Source organism: Glycine soja, chromosome 14 (assembly GCF_004193775.1).
Source record: "Glycine soja cultivar W05 chromosome 14, ASM419377v2, whole genome shotgun sequence".
In the NCBI taxonomy this organism is placed as follows: Eukaryota; Viridiplantae; Streptophyta; class Magnoliopsida; order Fabales; family Fabaceae; genus Glycine; species Glycine soja.
Genome location: NC_041015.1, coordinates 26,723,447 through 26,743,144, shown reverse-complemented (window position 1 = coordinate 26,743,144; position 19,698 = coordinate 26,723,447). Strand labels below are relative to the sequence as shown.

General features: G+C 33.6%; 1 pseudogene; it reads right to left on the bottom strand.

Annotated features, from left to right (window-relative positions):
* Positions 1-5,741: 5,741 nt before the first annotated feature.
* LOC114383957 lies at positions 5,742-9,835 on the bottom strand (annotated as a pseudogene).
* Positions 9,836-19,698: the final 9,863 nt, after the last annotated feature.

Sequence of the window (19,698 nt, the reverse complement as noted above, 5' to 3'; positions counted from 1 at the left end):
AGGATCAAACCATTTCCCAATGTTGAGTGACCCTAACTAAGCATGCATGTGCGTGATCAAGGCAAAGGCACACTAGAATTAAGTACTGATAGCATAGTGAACACATAAAACATCATTAGATAGATATGAAAGTATTTACATCAAGTACCCCATAGGAAGAACCAACTGAGGATTTAGCTCTCCATAGCAGGGAAGCTTCCTTTACAATAATGAGAACAAAGATGAAAGATAGAAAAAATACAAGTAGTGGGGATGTCTCCTCTACCTCTAGAAACCTCACAATCTCTCAAAATCTCATCCAAAGCTCTGCAAGATGGCTTCCTCTCCAAGCACAGCTCTCTCTTAGTCTCTCCACAGCCAAAAACTCTCAAGAAAAACTCTCCCCCCAGAAATTGTGATTTCAACTTAAATAGGCAATCCTGTCGGCGGACGTGCGCTTAGCAGAAGATGAGCTTGCTTAGCGCACGTAAGTGACTTCTGGCTTAGCGCAAGTCACACTCGCTCAGCCTGAAGGTGAAGACGGTGCACTTAGCGAGTTGTCTTTCGCTCAATGCCTCTATACAACTCATCCTTCTTCCAGAATTGTTCATGCACTTAGCCATCAGATGGGACACTTAGCGGATAATGCGCTTAGCCAGAAGATGAGTGGCTTAGCGAGTTCATGAAATCTGCACTTCACCAATCTTGCCTATTTTAACTGAAATTGAAGTGGAATGATCATTAAATACACAAAATTAAGATACTAAAGTATCTATTACCTAAATTATCAAAAAGTAATTACAATACTACCAAAAACAACTATACATGGGAGGAGTTGTATACAATTTACAACAGTTTTTTACACAAAAGTTAGTCGTATTGACCGACTAACAAACTCCCCCAAATTTACAACTTTGCTTGTCCTCAAGCAAATAAAGAACAACTCACTGGTCCCCAAGTGACAAAACATGCAGTGATTATGTACAAAGGTGTGTGATTCACAAAATATTAATTACATGATAACAAATGAAACAAAAATGTTATTATCAATTGCCTTTCACAAAGCATGCAGTTATTCAAAGAGAAGAACATAATGTATGCAATACAATTAGATGAAGTTAGGCACAAGACATATATCAAGGAAAGTAGCTTAAACCAAAGTCTCACGGCTACTGTTTCACTCAAGCTTAAGTGTTTAGGCTATTAAGCAATAACAACCAGCAAGAGTTCTAATCTTTGTGCTTCATCTCATACCATAAAGTCAGAAATACATAAATAGAATCAGAAGGACTTTCAGAGGCTTGTAGTGAGGCTTGGCTACAAGAATTATTGGTTTTTCTAGGATTCAAAGGCTTAAATTCTAAGAGAGCATAGATCCTAGACTCACCCAATTTATTTCTTTTCAATTTATTTAGAGGAGCTGGTGTAGGAGTAGTAGAAGTGGAAGGAGCTGGTGGAGTAGAAGAAGAAGGAACATCAGCTGGTCAAGCCCTTTTCCTTGCCCCTCTAAAGTTAACTGTTAGATCATCCATATTCCAACAGTTTTTCTTAATGTAGGCCAAGTTAATGGCCAGGTTCAGGCTCTCATAAGTCAAACTGTTAGAGGTAACTCCTCTAGCTCTGCATAGGGCAATGATCAGGGCTAGAAATCCAAGCCTAGAGGAGTTACTCTGAGCAATAGAAGAAATCTGACCTAAGATAAGGGCTCCGATGTTCATGTCCATGTTAGTCACTAAGCCATAGACCAACCTAGCTCTATCCATATTCAAATCTGAGGTGTGGGATGTGGGAGCTAGGTTGGAGTAAGAGAAGACACTCCATGTTTAGGCCAGTGTCATCAGATCTTTTCTGAGAAGTTTCCATGGCTAGCCCTTAGCATTCAAAACAAACCCCTTGCGGGGAATACAAAGCCTAACTTTAATCTCCTGGTGGTTAGTCCTCAACCTGCAAAATCTAGAGTAGGTGGGTAAAGATTCCCCCTCCTCTAACACCACTGGAGTCTGAAGAAATTCATTCAGTCTGTCTGCATCGATCTTAATCAGATGTCCTCTTACTCTAGCTTGTTTAGAAGCTTGGTCCTCTGGGCTGTATAGATTAGCACAAAACTCCTTCACCACAGCTACATCTATGCTTCCATCTTGGAGGTTGGCAAGGCGTTTGTGTAGATTACGTCTCTCCAACTCCACCTTGAACTCGTCGAACTCAGTATGATAAAGCTTCACATTTCTCTCTGGAAGGATATTCCAGCCGAGAATGTTGTCAATGTATCTATTCCAAGCTTCCAAAGATTGGAATCGCCTGGTATCATACTGAGCTGTGGGTCTAGAAGCAGTGCTCTTCCTCTTCCTAGATGCCATTTACAATAATAAAAAAAAAGAACCATCAGTTTATTAGACCAGAAGTTTATCTAAATTAAAACCGAAATTAAAAACTAAAATTGGCAACGTGCTCTTGCGAGATGCAGCTTACTTAGTGCGCCTTAGGAAAAACAACACACCGGCTTAGCGCAACAGGCCGCGCTTAACCAGTGATAACAGAAAAAAATTTCTGCATAATTGGCTTAGCAAGATAAGCACTCGCTTAGCCTTATGCATGCCGCAACAAATAGCGCTTGGCCCACGGGAGGCGGTGCTTAGCGCGAGCAACACTTCCAAAATTTGACTAAGTTATATGGGCTTAGCGACTAGGCTCGCTTAGCCAAACCACTACTGCAACGAATAGCGATTAGCTGGGACAAGCGCGGCTTAGCGCGAGGCAGTCAACAAAAATTATCTGTCTAAGGTACTTGGGCTTAGCGAGATAGCACTCGCTTAGCCACAATTTTGTCATTAATGACGTGTACAGTGGCTTAGCGCACACGGCGGTTGCTCAGCCGCGATGTTCATAAGGAAGATGAACATTCAACAAAATGGATGAAAAAGAGTGAGTAGTTCCTAATATTCTCTTGTTCAAGAGTGATGAATACGTTTTTATCATGAAAAAGGAGAAGTTATGTATCTTATCATGAAAAAGAGTGAGTAGTTCCTAATATTCTCTTGTTCGAGAGTGATGAATACTTTTATAAGGATGAATTTATGCATCAAAATATAACATGTTGATCCCAAGTAAAATGCTAGAGTGAAGCTTCATCATCTTTGCATTCCAACATTGAAACAGTTGGGCTGGCCCATGCATTCCAGCTTTAATAGATGTACATGTGTGATATTATAAAGTTGGAAAGCCTACATTACCCCTCTAAATCTACCCCAAAGCAACTTTTTAATAAAAATATTTATTTTTTATTTTAATATTATTTATTAATTAATAGTATTACAAATAGCTGCTTTGTTTCATTGAACTTGATTTACATCATGGAGGAGGATAAAAGCAATGCATATATAAATTTAACCTACACTTCTTTTTAAGTTGTCAATTAACTAAAAATCCCTTTTTATATAGCTTTTAAAATCTTTATTATTTCCTATTAAAAATATTTGATATTAAAATTAAAAAATTAATATTCATCATAATTTATGATTTAATAATAATAATAAAATATACTCACAATATATATACATATTATTTTCTATTACTTTTTTTTAATGCAAAGCTATATAAAAAGGCATAGATATTGTATTAGTTGGTACTTAGTACTTATATTGTTATCTCACTTGACCAAATTTTATATATTGTTCACCAAACAAGTAAAGTAAATTATATCTTCCCCCGCTATTGTTAGTTTGTATTCAATGTTCTGTTTGTTCCAGCATATCACAAGTAAATTATATTGCTTAAAGGTTCTTGTGGAAAGTCACTTGCTTCTTTCCCTCAAGGTGAGTTTCCTTTTGTTCCAGCATATCACAATCCTCAAAATTTTTGAAACTATTTGTTCCAAGTGATCCCAAATTGGATCATTTCCTCCCTCCCCTTCAAGATGATGATAATTCATAATATGAGGATTTTTACATTGATGTTGTCTATGTTCTGTTTCTTTTTTGTTCCCCAGAATTGTAAGTATTCCCTCACTATTGACATTGTTATTCTGTAAATTATACAGGATGTTTCTACTCTACAGCAGTTGGAGGATTGAGATGTTATGAGAATCCAAAGAATAAGATTATTGTAGTACATACTGAGGAAAAGGAAATCTGGGGTGCATTCTTCAAGGTAACGAGATGACATGAGTTTAAATATAATTACCGGTGCTGCTCTCAGTTCTATTTGCATAATATTATTTTCATTTGTTTAGAACAGAGAATCAGTGATCAGTCCCAATAGTAATATAACGTTAATGTCAGTTGAGACTGCATCAGGTACCAAGGGAAAATGTGAGGTCAGAGACAATAGAATAGGAGTTCATAAAAAGCCCACGCATACAGTGAAATTTCACTAAACGGAAGGTGTAGTGTCCAAAATGAATGGGTTAGACTAATTTAAACTTAAATCTTCATATCACTTTTGAAGGTAATCTTAGAGCTTAAGAAGTTAGAGTTGAATATCCATTATGTAACTAGGATTGCTAGTTGCAACTAAATTTCACCGAGGTAATAACATTGTAAGTTCCTAAGAGCAAAATTATAATCTAAGCAAGTTCGGTGAGGCTCTCAAGTGGTTGACAAGTCTCGTTTAGGTGGTCTTTTTGGCCTTGGTTAACAAGAAAATCGAGTGTTAGGTGCAAAAATTGGAAAGCTCCACTACACATAATAGTGGTATTATTTATTTCAATATTTGTTTTTGCATTCATGGTTAGTTTGCTTATTTTGTCTGTGTGGCTCTCTCCATTTATGAACTTTGAGACTTATATCTTATGATATATTTTGTCTATTTGATGCGATGAACTATCAGGTGGAAGGGTCAGCAGTTCTTGCAGGCACAGAGTAAAAGATCCATTTTCAAATAGAGTATTGTGTGATGCATTAATGAAGTAATGTGTTTATGTGCTTGTGACGGTAAGGCTTGCATGCGGGGCCACGTAAATACCTTTAATGATAACTATGAGAAGAGTGCGACTAGTAGTAGAGTTTATTATGGTGTTCATTAGCTAGGATTTTCTCTGTTTCTCTTGTACACTTGCGCTTTCTAATGTAATAAAAGATATGCTTCTGGCTTGTGATTCTCTAATATTGATTCTATGCAAAGTGTGTCCGTATAAGATGATTGGTAAGCTTCCAGCTAGTAATAATTTAAGGAAAAATAGTACTTGGACACTCATGTTATAGCAAGGCAAGGTTAAGGAGGGCAGATTGCAATGCCAAGGTGCATCCCTAGTTACCAAACAGGTCATAGCCTTTCTAGTTAGGCTCTCAAATTGGCACCCTAGAATTGTCTTCTTATTAGAGGTGTTCATGTTAAACATATTTACCTACAGTTGAAGATGATAGGTATATATTAAAGACTTTTACCTACAGTTAGGAGATGTAAGTAGAAGTTAATGACTTTTACTTGCACACTATACATAGTAGGTAAAACCTATAGTGACAGACAATTAGCCCTCAAAGTTGACGGAAGAAACGTGCGTAGGACAAAGTCTATCATATATTTATCTACGAATTTTTTATTTATAATGACAATTTTTGTCCATAGGTATAAGTCATTTATACACTCTAGGTGGTAGAACACTCATAATTTGATACTTGCAAAGATCTCAAAGAAAGAATAGAGGAATAAGAGAAAACTTTATTTCAATTTGTCATATAGTAGTATTCATATATGAATCACTAACACTACACCACCTTGATTACAACAATTAACTACTCTAATTATAGGGTGCTCAGTGAAACCAACCCCAATAATAATTAATAATGACTAACTGAATTACACTTCAACAGCTATATATCTCATCAGGCAAATATAAGTTGAGCTAGCTTTATGTAATTTTATTTTCTTTGCCTCAATTGAGCTATGTAGTTTTATTTTCTTTGATAATAATCTCGACTATTCATGAAGTGACGAACTAATTGGGAGCTGTTTTGTTGCTGCTGACGGTGGTGTGAAGATTGGATAGTCTTTTGCTTTACCCCACACCACTGAATAAAGACCCGCTACGATAATGATGGCACCAATGATACTGATATAAATGATAGACATAAATCATTTAGAAAATTAACAAGAAATAATATTACAATATAGAACACTGAGTGCATGTGTGCTGATAGTTTTGATAGTATTAATTAGTATAAAAAATATAGAAGCATAATTCAATATCATAGCATATGATTTAGTGTTTGTATTTGAACTAATTAATTTATTTTATATGTAAAAATTTATAATAAAATTTTTTGACAGATTCCTAGGCTTAAAAGGCATTATTAAATTAAGCTTCTGGAGTTGAAATGCATAAAGGAGATATGCATATTGACCAAAAAAAGATAATACCGAAAAATAAATGTGAGGCTGTTAAAATTACATATATGATACGTAAGAAATGTTGGTGTTTTATTTAATTTATTTGTTATGATGAAAATAAATGTTGAAGTATTGCCACATAATTTTTGTTGCAGCAACCAAAATACAATATTGATTAAACAGAAAGAATGAGCAAATAAACAGGATTACAGAATAACGAGTTACCTTCTTAAGTAGAGCTGTTCTCCTAGAACGAAGGAGCCCAAGGTAGCAACAATGATCATTAATAGTGGATTAAAAGATGTTATAAACACTGGGCCTCTAGTTTTCATTATTAGCCCTTGTACATAATAGGCTATTCCTGAACTCATTATTCCCTGCAATTTCGAATAGTAATTATTGTTCGTGAAAATAACTTTTAATATTCCAATGTTTTGCTTTTGAGGTAAACTGATGTTTGATGCTATCAAATTTAATTAATAAAACGCGCTATTATTACCTGAACTTGTTATTTTCGCAATATGACATTATCATATATATATATATATGATAAAAATAAGGTTAAACAGACTCATAATAATTGGTATAATTTTGTTAAGTACTATTCATTTAGAATGAGAATATTTTTTAACTTTATTTTACTAGAAAATCCCTTATTTTAGTTATATCTAGTGAGACATAATATTTAAGGATTAGATTCCAATTAATTATAAGGAATTAGATTCCCATTTTATTCATAATAAAGGGGTCTAATTCAGTGTTGGTTCAACAATATATGTGAGTCTTGTATATATACTTTCTGATACTTGTGTTTAATTTCCAGTGATTAAAGAAATCTCACAGCATAAAGAGGGCCATAGAGCGTGTAGTCGAAATCGATCGCCCATGTCCGAGGGCTATGATCTGCAATCAGAGCAACCACGGCACTTTGCAAAGCACCCGCGAAGCATATCAACGATGACAGTGATAGTTCCGCTGGGTACCTTTTCACTGTTATGGACTGCATAATTACATTTTTTTTTGTACATTAGAGCAAAACAAATATTCATTCACATGCCTAATTAATGTGATGAATATATTAATTACCTGCAAGATGTAAAAGGAGGACCAAGCCAAACAACCAAGGCATAAAAATAGGGTCCCTGTGACCCAGTGTTTCTGACCCTGATAGGAATTGCTTTCATCTATTTTCTGGTGGGTAGTGTTTGGATGATCAAATAGGTTGATTTGGGGACCTTTGTAAAGTGTCATCAACAAAGCCCCACCAAAGCTTACCAAGGTTCCAATCAGCTTAGCTTGACTGTGTAACTCCTTCAACTTTAGACGCTCTAACCTGACACACCACAAAGTAATAAACATAATTTTGCATTAGAGTTTGTTACCAATACTCCTTTGGCTAAGATTGAAGCGTTAGGTCTTGTACATATTATGAACACGTGCCATAAACTATGCATGAAATGAATATGACTCCAAAACAAAAAAAATTAACTAATGTATTAGTGATAAAATTTGGTGACATTGATTTTTCATCATTAGTAGCAGGATCACAAAAAAATTAGATTTTGTGATTTTTAAATTACATATAAATTATTTCCTTACTAATTTTAGTTTCTTTTTGTAGCGCTTGCCTGAGAAAAAGTGTCAAGATAATTAAAAAATAATAAAAATAGAGCTGAAAGATAAAGGATGTGATGTTTAGACGTAAAAGAAAAAGCATGCATACATGCCAAAATGAAAACATTTTAGAAGGGTACAAGGTACCCCCAACCTTTTTACAAAATGAAAAGCCATGCATGTGATGTTGGGAATATTACTTGCTATTGTCTCTTGGGATTTAGTTAGTAATTAAAGTATCATATATTCTGCTTTAAAAAGAAAATTGAATGTCACCTGAGAATTACTGCTAGCACAAAGGTTACAGAAGGTACGGCGTTCATGATAGCTGATGCAAATGAAGCCGAAGTGTATTGCATCCCCAAGCAAGTGAAGCTTTGGTCAATAACTGGCCTATAAAGTATCATAGAACACCGTCAATGAACACAAAAATTGGTGTAAGATTGACTTGAGAACTTAAAATTCGATAGTCTTAATTTGTTGATTTGAACAATAAAATTTCACTCTTCTCAGATTTTAATTTTTTCCATTTATTTTACCTATAAATTAATGGAATTTAATAGTACTCTTCACTTTAGCTTAAAAATTGGGGTGTTTAATGGTGTGGAAAAAATAGTTTAGCGAACTGAGAATGTGGTAAGTTAAAAATCTATAATTTATCTTCATTTTCTAAAAAATTTTAGTCTCATAAGACCCTTATTATGTATAAACTAAATTAAGTTTGGATTAATCTGATTCTGTCGAATTCGGTAGATTCATTAAACGGGACAATAATTTTAAAATCTTACTTTTTCTTACAAGACCTGGATCTAAGACTTTGTTTATGAAAAAAATATTTTACAATCGATTCTTACATAATATTGATTTTATTTTCATTTTAAATTTTATAATCACACATATTTAGCAGTTCATAAGTTACCATTCAACCTATATATTTGTTTAAATGAAAAGTATGTTACATAAGTGCGAGAGATGATTTTTTTTGTGTGTTTTTTTTTTTTATAAATGGTCAATTTAGTCTTCATCTCTGTCTCGTTGTCATTACCTCTGAAATTGAAAAAACTTAAACAAGTCTCTAAAATTGATTAGAATCCCATTTAAATTCCTATAAATAATTTTTTTTCTAATTTTGGTCCCTAGTATGAGTTCTTGGATAATAATAATATTAGGGATGAGAATGAGAAAAAAAAAGATTTATTTTAGGATTTTAAATAAAAAATCAAAAACTTTCATAACTTATTTGAAATTTTAGGACTAAAATAACAGTTAGATAAAAATTTAGAGACTAAATTACTATTTTATTCTTCAGGATTGATGGACGTACAAGTTCTGTGACTTGCATATTCTGCTACATATAGTACGGATAGATTATTTTGGTATGAACTGATATATAAATTAAGCTTTAGGAGTCATGTGTTAAAAACACTCGGCCATGTCACACACATCATGGGAGTACTGAATAGATAGGTTTCAGATTAAGAGAGATTACTCAAGAAATCCAAGGGCTAGTATTTGCATGAAGACAGACATTGTCATTTTCGGCCTAACGTTCCTGCAAAAAATTATAAAATAATTGACTAATTAAACAAAGTTTTAAAAGCATAGTAGTTGACAATTATATATGGAAGATATAAAATGTATATGTGCTGAAAACAACACTTGTTAATTTGTAAAGAGCATATATAAGCATTAGAAATATTTAAAGGTATTACAGTTAAAATGACTTGCACCAAGGAGCAAGCATAATCGCAGCAATGGCATTGCGATAGACAGTTAACACAAAACGACTCATTCCATGATCCAGAGTGGCCTTGATGATGATGAATGTTCCAGCCATCCCAAATTGCAACCCCACAATTAACAAATAAGGCTTTGCCTGATTCAACATATTGGCACCACACATTTTCTCCAGTATCATTTATTAACTATTTGATACTAAGACTAGGAGGCTATGCTACATAATGCATGAAATGGCCTCCCTTATAAAGACCAAGAACTATGATTTAGACACAATAACTTAAACAAGCATCAGGGACCACTGTTTAAAGTTCAGCTAGCTTTTGGTCATTCTCACTTCTCATCGAACTAATTGTCAACATTGTAAAGTTTCCACTAAACAATGAAAGTAAAGCTATATGGTCTTGTGGAGTAGCATGACATTAATTTGTTTGATTCCTTTGTTGAATATTTGCGTGTCTAAATAGAATACAATTTGGAAGCAGCATAATTTCACTACAACTCACAATTATTCTCTGCTTCTGCATTCGTACACAATTTTAATTTAACAATTACAGTATAAGGCATTTTTATGTACCTCAAACATATTGACTTTTCAAGTTTTTGGTTATATGTTCTAGATCCATAAGTTGATATGTAAAATTTGAAGTACACATATATATAATTAAAATGCCTTATATACTAGTAAATGGTACTTCAAATTTGAAGTACATAAATTAAATTTAGATGAAATAGCTTATACAAAATTTGAAATTTATTAATTGAATATAATTTATGAGATATTTAATCCATTTTATCTTCTTAGTTTATTCATCTAGTTGCAAGTACTTACTGAAAAGATTATGTATACAAAACCTAAATTAAACATTATTGATCGAATTAGTTATTATTGTATAAATACTTATATATAAGTTTTTTTTATAAACGAAAAAAAGTATTGATTTAATTGGTTTATGTAGAATATGTATTAAAATAAACTAAAAATAGCTTAAGTTCTCTTAGAGACTTACACATATACTTAAAGTATAAGATAAACTGAAATAAGTTGTAAATATTATAATCATTTCTGTATTACCTCATAAGTTTCTTGAAAGTAAAATGGTTATGTACTTATTTTCACAGTATTTCTCATTTCATGACATGTAGGATATATTTTATACATAAAATTATTTTTTCTTATTTTATTATTAATTATACAAAAAAAGAACTTTTTAAATTTATTTAGACGATGTTCAATTTTTAATAAAACATAGTGCGATATTTGTAATAATTAATAAAACAAAAATCTTTAAACTTATATTTTTATTATAAAATAATATTTTATTATTTAATTTAAATTTTTTTTATAGTGTTTAATATTATTATTTATCGAAAAGTACGTATGTAAAGCACGGATTAGTTATAGAAAAAGTTACAAATATATCTTCACATGTTATGGAAAATTCATAAAAACTAATGTGTTTGTCACGGAAGGTGTAAGGATAATTTAATTCAAATCCTTGTTTTAAGCCCCATAAATATTTAAAATTATTAATATATTTTTTATTAAAAATAATTTTGAAAGAAAAATATTAATTTAGTAATCTATAGATAATATTAGAACTAAATTGTTTTTTTCTAAAAAGAATCCACGAATTTTACTATATGACTCATATTTACTTTCACCTCTTATTAATCATTATTTAAATTTAAATACGTGTATTTCATTATTAATTATAAATATAATAATAGAATAAAATCTCCAAAATGTTAATTATTATACATATTAATCAATTACTTTATTTCTACACTTCTCAAATGTTATAAATGTTCTTTTCTATTTCTAAATTATAATATTTATTTCAATACTTTAAAAATTAAAAGTTTTAAGATATATCATGAATGAAAAATAATTAACTAGGTGTAACTAATTGTAAGCAGTGTGAGAGAAAATGTGATTGATGTGAGAAACATAAGAGAGAAAAATGTGATTGATGTGAGAAACATAAGAGAGAAAACACTGGGTACGAAGAGAGAAACAAAGGTGAGGCTTGAATTCTTGTTGAGAGTTCTTCTTGAATGTAAAGGCATAACAAAAAGGGGTTCTTTGTTGTATCTCATTGATTTTGGTTTCAGAATGGAGATGTTATTCCTGTGGATGTAAGATATATTGGAGAAATCACATAATTTCTTGGTAGTTAGAACCAACAAGTGACACCATCTGTGGAAATCAACAAGGAACCAAATTGAAAGCTTTGAGGATTGGCAATGGGCTGGAATTTGTTTTAGAACAGTTTAATGAGTTTTGCAAGAAATTGGGAATTAAGAGGCATAAGACTATAGCAGGAACTCCTCAACAAAATGGCCTAAATGAGAGAATGAACAGGTCCATTTTAGAACGAGTGAGCTGCATGCTTTTAGGAGTAGGTTTGCCTAGGAGTTTTTGGGGTGAAGCTGCAAATACTATAGTGTATATGATAAACAAATATCCATTGTCTTCTTTGGACTCTAAGACCCCTATGGAAGTGTGGAGATGGAAATCAATAAACTCTTCCAACTTGAGGGTGTTTGTTCTTTGGCATTTGCACATGTGAAACAAGAAAAACTAGAGCCCTGGGCTGTGAAGTGTATCTTTATTAGGTACATAGATGGAGTCAAGGGTTATAAGTTGTGGAAGCTAGATCCCGAAGAGTCAAGATGCTTTATCAACAGGGATACCACATTTGTTGAAACCATGGTGATGATGTGCAAAAACTTGGAAGGGAGAAAGGAGAAAACCCAGCTTGAGGTGGAGTCTCCTATTCATGATTCAAGACATGAAGCATGTCAAGTACCAACAACAGACTCATGAACAACAAATCAAACCATAACAAACTTTGACTATCAACTAACAAGGGATAGGGAAGAAAGGATAATAAAAACTACAAATAGGTATGGATACGCTGACCTCATTTGCTATGCTCTTAGTGTGGTTGAAGAAATTCAAGATGAGGAACTAAGGAACTTCAAGGAGGCTATAGAGGAAAAAGAAAGTCAATACTGGTTACCAACCATGAATGAAGAAATGTAGTCCATAGATAAAAATCATAATTGAAAGCTTGTGAATCTACCTAAAAATCATAGGGTAGTTGGATGCAAGTGGGTCTTCAAGAAAAAAGAAGGTATCTAGGTGTGGAGAAGGCAAGGTACAAGGCAAGACTTATTATGGCTAAGGGTTTTACACAAGTGGAGGGAGTTTATTACAATGAAATTTTCTCACCTGTGGTAAAACACTGTTTTATAAGGATCTTGATGGCAATTATAAATCAGTATGATCTAGAGTTAAAACAATTGGATGCCAAGACAACTTTCTTACATGGAGACCTTGTAGATACCATCTATATGCAACAACCTGAGGGGTTTGCGGAAGATCAGATGAAGGTATGTCTCTTGAATAAATCACTATATGGCTTGAAATAGAGTCAGTGTCGGTGGTACAGGAAGTTTGAGGACTTTCTTCTGAGGATAGGTTTTCTAAGAAGTAGTTATGATAGTTGTGTCTATATCTTGAGAAGAGAAGAACAATGTGTCCTTTTCTCGCCCTTGTATAAAGATGATATTCTTATAGCTAGCTCAAGCAAGGATGAGATTAATATACTCGAGGAAAGGTTAAGTTCATAATTCGAGATGAGGGATCCTAGTACTGTAAGGAGGATTTTTGGGATGGATATTGTTAGAGATTAGATGAAGGGAGAATTGTTCTTATCTCAGCAAGGTGTTATGACTTTTAGCAAGCGTACAAATTGTTGTTGTAGGTTTCACATTTATCAAATAGTTTGTCTCCACAGGGACTCGAGTTTACTTAATTCATTCGGATAAAGGTTATCAGTTTAATAGTTATGTACAAATTTAATCGAATGTCATTGGTTTTGGTTTGATTAAATAAAGACAACTTAAAGTAAAAGAAAAGTAAAAATACGGATTTACGGAAATAACGAAAATATGAAAAATAGGGAAATAACAGAATTTAGTGCGTCAAAAATACATAAATTATGGAAATTAAGAAAACATAGCATTGGATTTCATCGTTCATACCCTTAGTATCCTAATAAGATTAACACATATAAATCATTTTCTAACATTATTGATACACATATAGTTATCCCAAGTCAATTCCTCGTACTTGGAACCTAAGAATATTTACTAAATATTGATCCCTCACATATGCAGTAAATATCCCAACATTACAATTATATTCTCATGCTTTTTGCAATCAAAATGTTATGCTCTATTCCTAACAACGTAACGTAAAGAGTAAAATCATTTGGTTCAAATTCTAAGATTACTTTCCATTCTCACTTAAAATCCAATTTCATGACACTAGTGATCAAATAGAATCAAGCATTACGAGTAGAATGAAATTACTAATAATGAGTAGAAAAGATTAATACGTATATAATATCAAAAGGGATACATAAGGATACAAAGATTACATCAAATCCTTAAGAAAAACTAACCGATCATTGCGCAGAGCTCAAGACTAACATGAGAAATGATGAAGGAAGTGATCCATTATCAAAACTCTGCAGCGCCTCAGCTCCACTTTTCCGCTTCTCCTTCTTCTTCTATGTTTCTCTCTGGATTTTAGGCTGTTGGGATCTTTTTTCTCTTCAACCATACATGGCTATTCATAGAAAACAGTCAAGGAATGCAGAGAAATTCGCCCAAGCGAGTTGGAGCTCGCCCAGGAAAATTGTAGCTTAATGGTGAAGGCATCCACTCGCCCAGGTGAGCTGTAGCTTGCCCAGGCGAGTTGCTTGCTTAGAGCTGAAGTTACATCTTAGCCCAGGTGAGCTAGATGCTAGCCTAGGCAAATTTAGGGTCAAAAACCTTCATGAAAAGACCATTTTGACCTTCCTTTTGGCTTTGTTTCTGGATTTTAACAAACAACCATCAAAACCTACATAATCATGGATGAATCTTTCATATTTAAACAAAAATATTAGTAAATGTACAATATACATAAACAACTAGATTTAAGGATAGTTTATAAGAAAACTATTACAATTAAAGGATAAGTGCTAACAATTTAATCCCAAAAATAACTGAAATTTGGCACTTATCAACTCTCCCCAACCTATAATCTTGCTTATCCTCAAGAAAAGTATAGAAAAATTACAAATAACAATAGTATAAGTATAAAATAAATATGCTTAAAAAATTATGAACATGCTTTGTAAAGAATCCGTCCCTAAAATGATCAAAACAACATTTTTTAAAATGCAACAATGAGAAATGAAAGCACAAAGATGGAATTCACAGAACCAAGAAATGAGATTAAGATCATTTTGCATTTTGTTTCTAAAGAACATCAGAGGAAATACTAGATTCATTCAAACAGAGGAAAACCTCTCAAAGGTATATAAATCTCACACAAGCAAGTGTTTCATCTCAATTCCAATCACGTATATGTCATAAATCAATTTTGCAAGTCATTTTTCATCAAATCAAAGATAATGTGCATAATCATCATGGATCAATAGGTCTTTTTAAGGTTGGGCCTAGTTTTGAAGGAAATCTTGGTTTTTCTAGATATTCAAACATACCTTGAGAATAGGAAAGCAGACATAAAAATCTAGCTAGTAACTTAAACAAACGATCACTTCCTATCCTTTTTCGCTTCAACCAAGTTATCACTTCTTTCTATTCAGATATTTACAACAACTCTATACATGATTCAAACATTTATTTATTCATAAATAACTTGTTATTTTCATTTTCTTTTTCTTTTTTATTTTATTTTCTTTTCTAATTTTGTTCTTTTCTTTTCTGATAAATATTTAATTTCCTTTAATACCCATAAAAATAGAGTATTTACATCACATTAGCCGCCAAATGACAGAGATTCCCATCAAAACACCCTTGCTCTCCTAATCCTAAGGTAAGGTAAGAACTTTTATCCTAGGTTAGTGTTCCAACAAAATATCAAGTGTTTGGCTCAAAGGGCTTTGCAAATGGTAAAATAATATACATTGGGATAGTTGTTTGGTCAGTGGCTTAAAATGTAAAGAAAGAAAGAATGCCTAGATCATATCCATGAATCATATGTTATGAAAATTAGAAATTCATGCAAAACCAACTATAAAACATATCAATGAGGACACTCAATGTAAAATTTGTGGTTGCACACAATCACTAAAGCTTAAGGCTTGTTTCCATATTCAAATCAGATCAATGTTTTGAAAGTTGTTCTTTTATCAAGTCCACGCAAAAACATCTGAATTCATTTGGTTTTTGGGAAAGTCCTTCAATGTTTTCAAAAAATTCTTTTGTTGTGTCCTAATCAAAAAATAAGTTTCAAAAAAATACTGGTTGTTTGATTCTTTCAAAGCATGTTATGTTCAAGAAAAAAATTTCTTTTTAAGTCCCAAAAAGAGTTATAATCTATAACTATACTAACAAAATATCAAAGCACGCACAAATTAGTCAAAATAAACTCGCATAAGTAAATAAGGTAATAAAGTACTGAATTTTAATACAAAGCGATAAATAAACATAAAGACAAGTTCACGAGTTTTTAAAGATCACGGTTTAGGCGCTTAGTCTCCTCCAATGAAATAATCAACCAAATTTGCCTTGTCTTCATCTTCCTCAGCTCTTCCTCTATCTCCTTGGGCAGCTCCTTGAGCATCTACAGGTTATGCCTTCTCCTGAAAAATAGGCCTGTCTCCAGGCCATGCAATAATGGCTCTACATTGCTCGGGAGTAGGCCAAGGGTAATGGCTAGGGTCTTAGCGATGCTGGTGCAGTATGTAATGGTAGAAGTTGTCATTCAACTACATCTGGCCCCTATGATTTGCTGCCTGTTGGTCATCCAAATGACGCATGTATGTGTGCATCTTGAACTCCATCCTCTGCAAGTGGGCTGAGATGGACTCCAAGGATGGTGGCTGATGTGGAGGTGGTGGTGGTGCATCTGTTGCTGGCTAATGTTGCTAATCCTGCTCTGGTTGTTGTACCTTCCTTGGCATGCAATATTTTTCAATAAATGATCTGTTAATCGGAGGTCGAATGTGTTTTGTTGGTGTGACTAGTACTCCATAGAACTAGCATTAGTGCCTTGTTGGACTTTTTTGGGTCCACTGGGTGCTTAGGAGGTTCAGTACCAACAAAATGATGGATAGCATCTGAAATGAGTTGGACCACATGAACATTGATCTGCTCCATAATGTTGTAGACCAGCTTACATTTAGGTAGGATAAAATCAGAGTTGTGGTCACTCGGAAGGATATTACTGAGAAGGAAAGTCATCCAAATTTGAGTCAGAGTCGTCATGTTGGCGCGCATGATTCACAACCACTTCCCTGCTATGCTCTGTACAAAATCACGTCATGGGAAGCAAAGTAGTTGACCTATAGTCTCTTCATCAAAACCTGTAGTCTGACTTCTTCTTGCAGTATATTCACATTGTTGCCCCTCCTCTAAGATCAATGGATTCCCTAAAAATTGGTTGATGCCATCTGTGTCATAAGGAATCCATTGGCCCTGCACTTTTGGAGAACTTATCCATAACACCTTCCTCAGTAGGCCAAGCATTTGCTAAAATTCCATGACAATTTCAGAGTTATATTTAGGCATGGGCTCTGCAAGCTATGTCTAGTGCCTCCTAGCAATCTCTGCTTGGAATTCAATATACTCACCCTCAGCTAATTGGACCCTTCTTTCTTTGAGGAAAGACCAATCTTTGATTACTTAAAAGTGGTGTTGATGTTTCTCACTATGAAAGCAGTGTGCATCTGATTCAAATTCCACAGGTGGAGTTGTGCTAGATCCTTCTCCTGTAGTGGTCTTCCTAGCTCTCTTAGAGGTAAGTTTCTTTGGAGCCATCTGAAACAAAGACAAATTCAATTAGAATTTTAGCAAAAATTTATTTTCAAAGAATAGCTAGCCATTGTGAATTGGCCAATTTTTTTAGCAATCAAGAAGTCATTGTTTGTGAAAGTTCAATCCAAAATGGCATTTTAAACAACAATTTAATCCACCCAAAAGCAATTTAAGTCCAAAAGAAAAATGGTGGTCATTCAAACCCAACAAGTTTATTTGCCTACTAATAACTCATGTAATTGCATTTTAAGGAAATGTGGTAATTTTTAAACTCAATTCACAACCCCATTTAAGTTATCAATTTGAGTTGGTATCACACCTAAACTAATTACTAAACATGTTTAAACATTCAAAATTTGAAAGAAAACATAGTCTAGCCATTGTGACATTTCATCGAACACTTGGTGTGCATGTTTTGAGCATGTATAAATGAAGGATTGAGAATAATAAAAAAAATGCAGCAAGTAGAAAAGCAAGAGCAGGCCTATTACAATTCAGAACAAGGCATCTTTTGAACAAATAGTCATCCAATCATACAAAACTTTAAATTGAATTTCATTGAAAGGAAAGCATAATTCATAAAATAATACATAAACTGATTGCAAAATTTAGACAGAACATGGTTCTTGCTTGAATGAGATGAAGTGAAATGCAAAAATTGGAGAAAAGATGGCACTTGGATGAAATTCTGGCTTTTGAAGGCATAGCCTTCGTGTTTTTAAGAGGAAGAAGGGTTTTTGAGCTTTTGAAATGAGTAGGGTGAAATCTGATTTCACCCCCTTTTTATTTTTTTCTCGCAGACGTTCACTCGCCCAGGCGAGTTAATGGTCTTTTTTTAGAACATGGACAATTAATCCCTAATAGATAAAGTGATAACAAATATTTAGAAATAGTTCAAACAAACTAATATTTAAATAACACAAGTATGAAAAAAGAAAATTTAAAAAGTAGGGTTTAGAAATACTAAGTTGCCTCCCAGGAGCGCTTCTTTAACGTCTTTATAGTTGGACAGTATTGTTGTGGCTGAGGCTTTACTATTTCATCATCCATAATTATTTTCATCTTCATATGCAAATCCTTCATGAATTTAGCATATGTTGGCATCTGCTCTAACGCCTCAAAAAAAAGGAATGTTAATATGCAATTGTTTAAAAATATCTATAAAATGCTTGTACTGTCTTTCCTTATCTTTCTTTGATGGAGCATGCGGATAAGGAAGATGCTCAATTGATGGATGGTTTGCTACAACTTTACCTTTATCAGTGGTTTGTTCATTTGATTTCTTTTTCTCTTCTTCCCTTACCACTTTTTCTTCCACTCTTTCACTAGTCACCACTTCATCATTTTTCTTGTTTTCTTTTTCAACTCCTTCTTTATTCTTTTTCTCATCATTATCCTTCAAATCAACCATAGTCCCCCACCTTGTTGTAATTAAATTACAATGTTCCTTTGGGTTGACCTGTGTGGTGATGAGAAAGATCCACTTCCATGTTCAGATAGTTGTTTAGCCAGTTGTCCAACTTGAACTTCTAGATTTTTAATTGAAGCATCAGTATTCTTCTGTTTTGCGATGGATACCTGCATAAACTGTGTTAAAGTATCTTCCATCATTGACATTCTATCTGGCTGAGCTTGTTGTTGTGGACCCCTATTTGAAAAACCTCCATAAGAGTTGTTAGAATGACCTACAAAAGAAGTGTTAGTGGAACCAGAATTTTGTGGTCTCCAGCCATAAGGCTGATTTGAACCTGAGCCACCTTTGTAGCCTTGGTAGCTTCCTTGAAAGTTTTGTTGAGGCCTGGCTTGGTTCTGCAGATAATGGGCCTCCTCTTCTTGTTGTCCATCACCAAGTGCTGAACAGTGGTGTCATTCCGATGGTTACCACTATAGAAGATATGTAGTTGTGCAGCATCATCAAAGTTATGGTTTGGCACCTCCACAACAAAGCTTTGAATCTCTCCCATGTCTCATAGAGAGGTTCGTCAGATCCTTGGGAAAAAGTCGCGATGGCAGATTTTGCACTGATAAATCTTGAAGGAGGAAAGAACCTCGCTATGAATTTCTCCTCCACCTCTTCCCAAGTGTTGAGGCTTTTATTTGGATGTGATTGGAGCCATATTTTTGCCTTACCTGATAGTGAAAATGGAAAAGCTCTGAGGTAGACAGCTTCAGCATCCTCGTCAGAAGCTCTTATAGTATTGC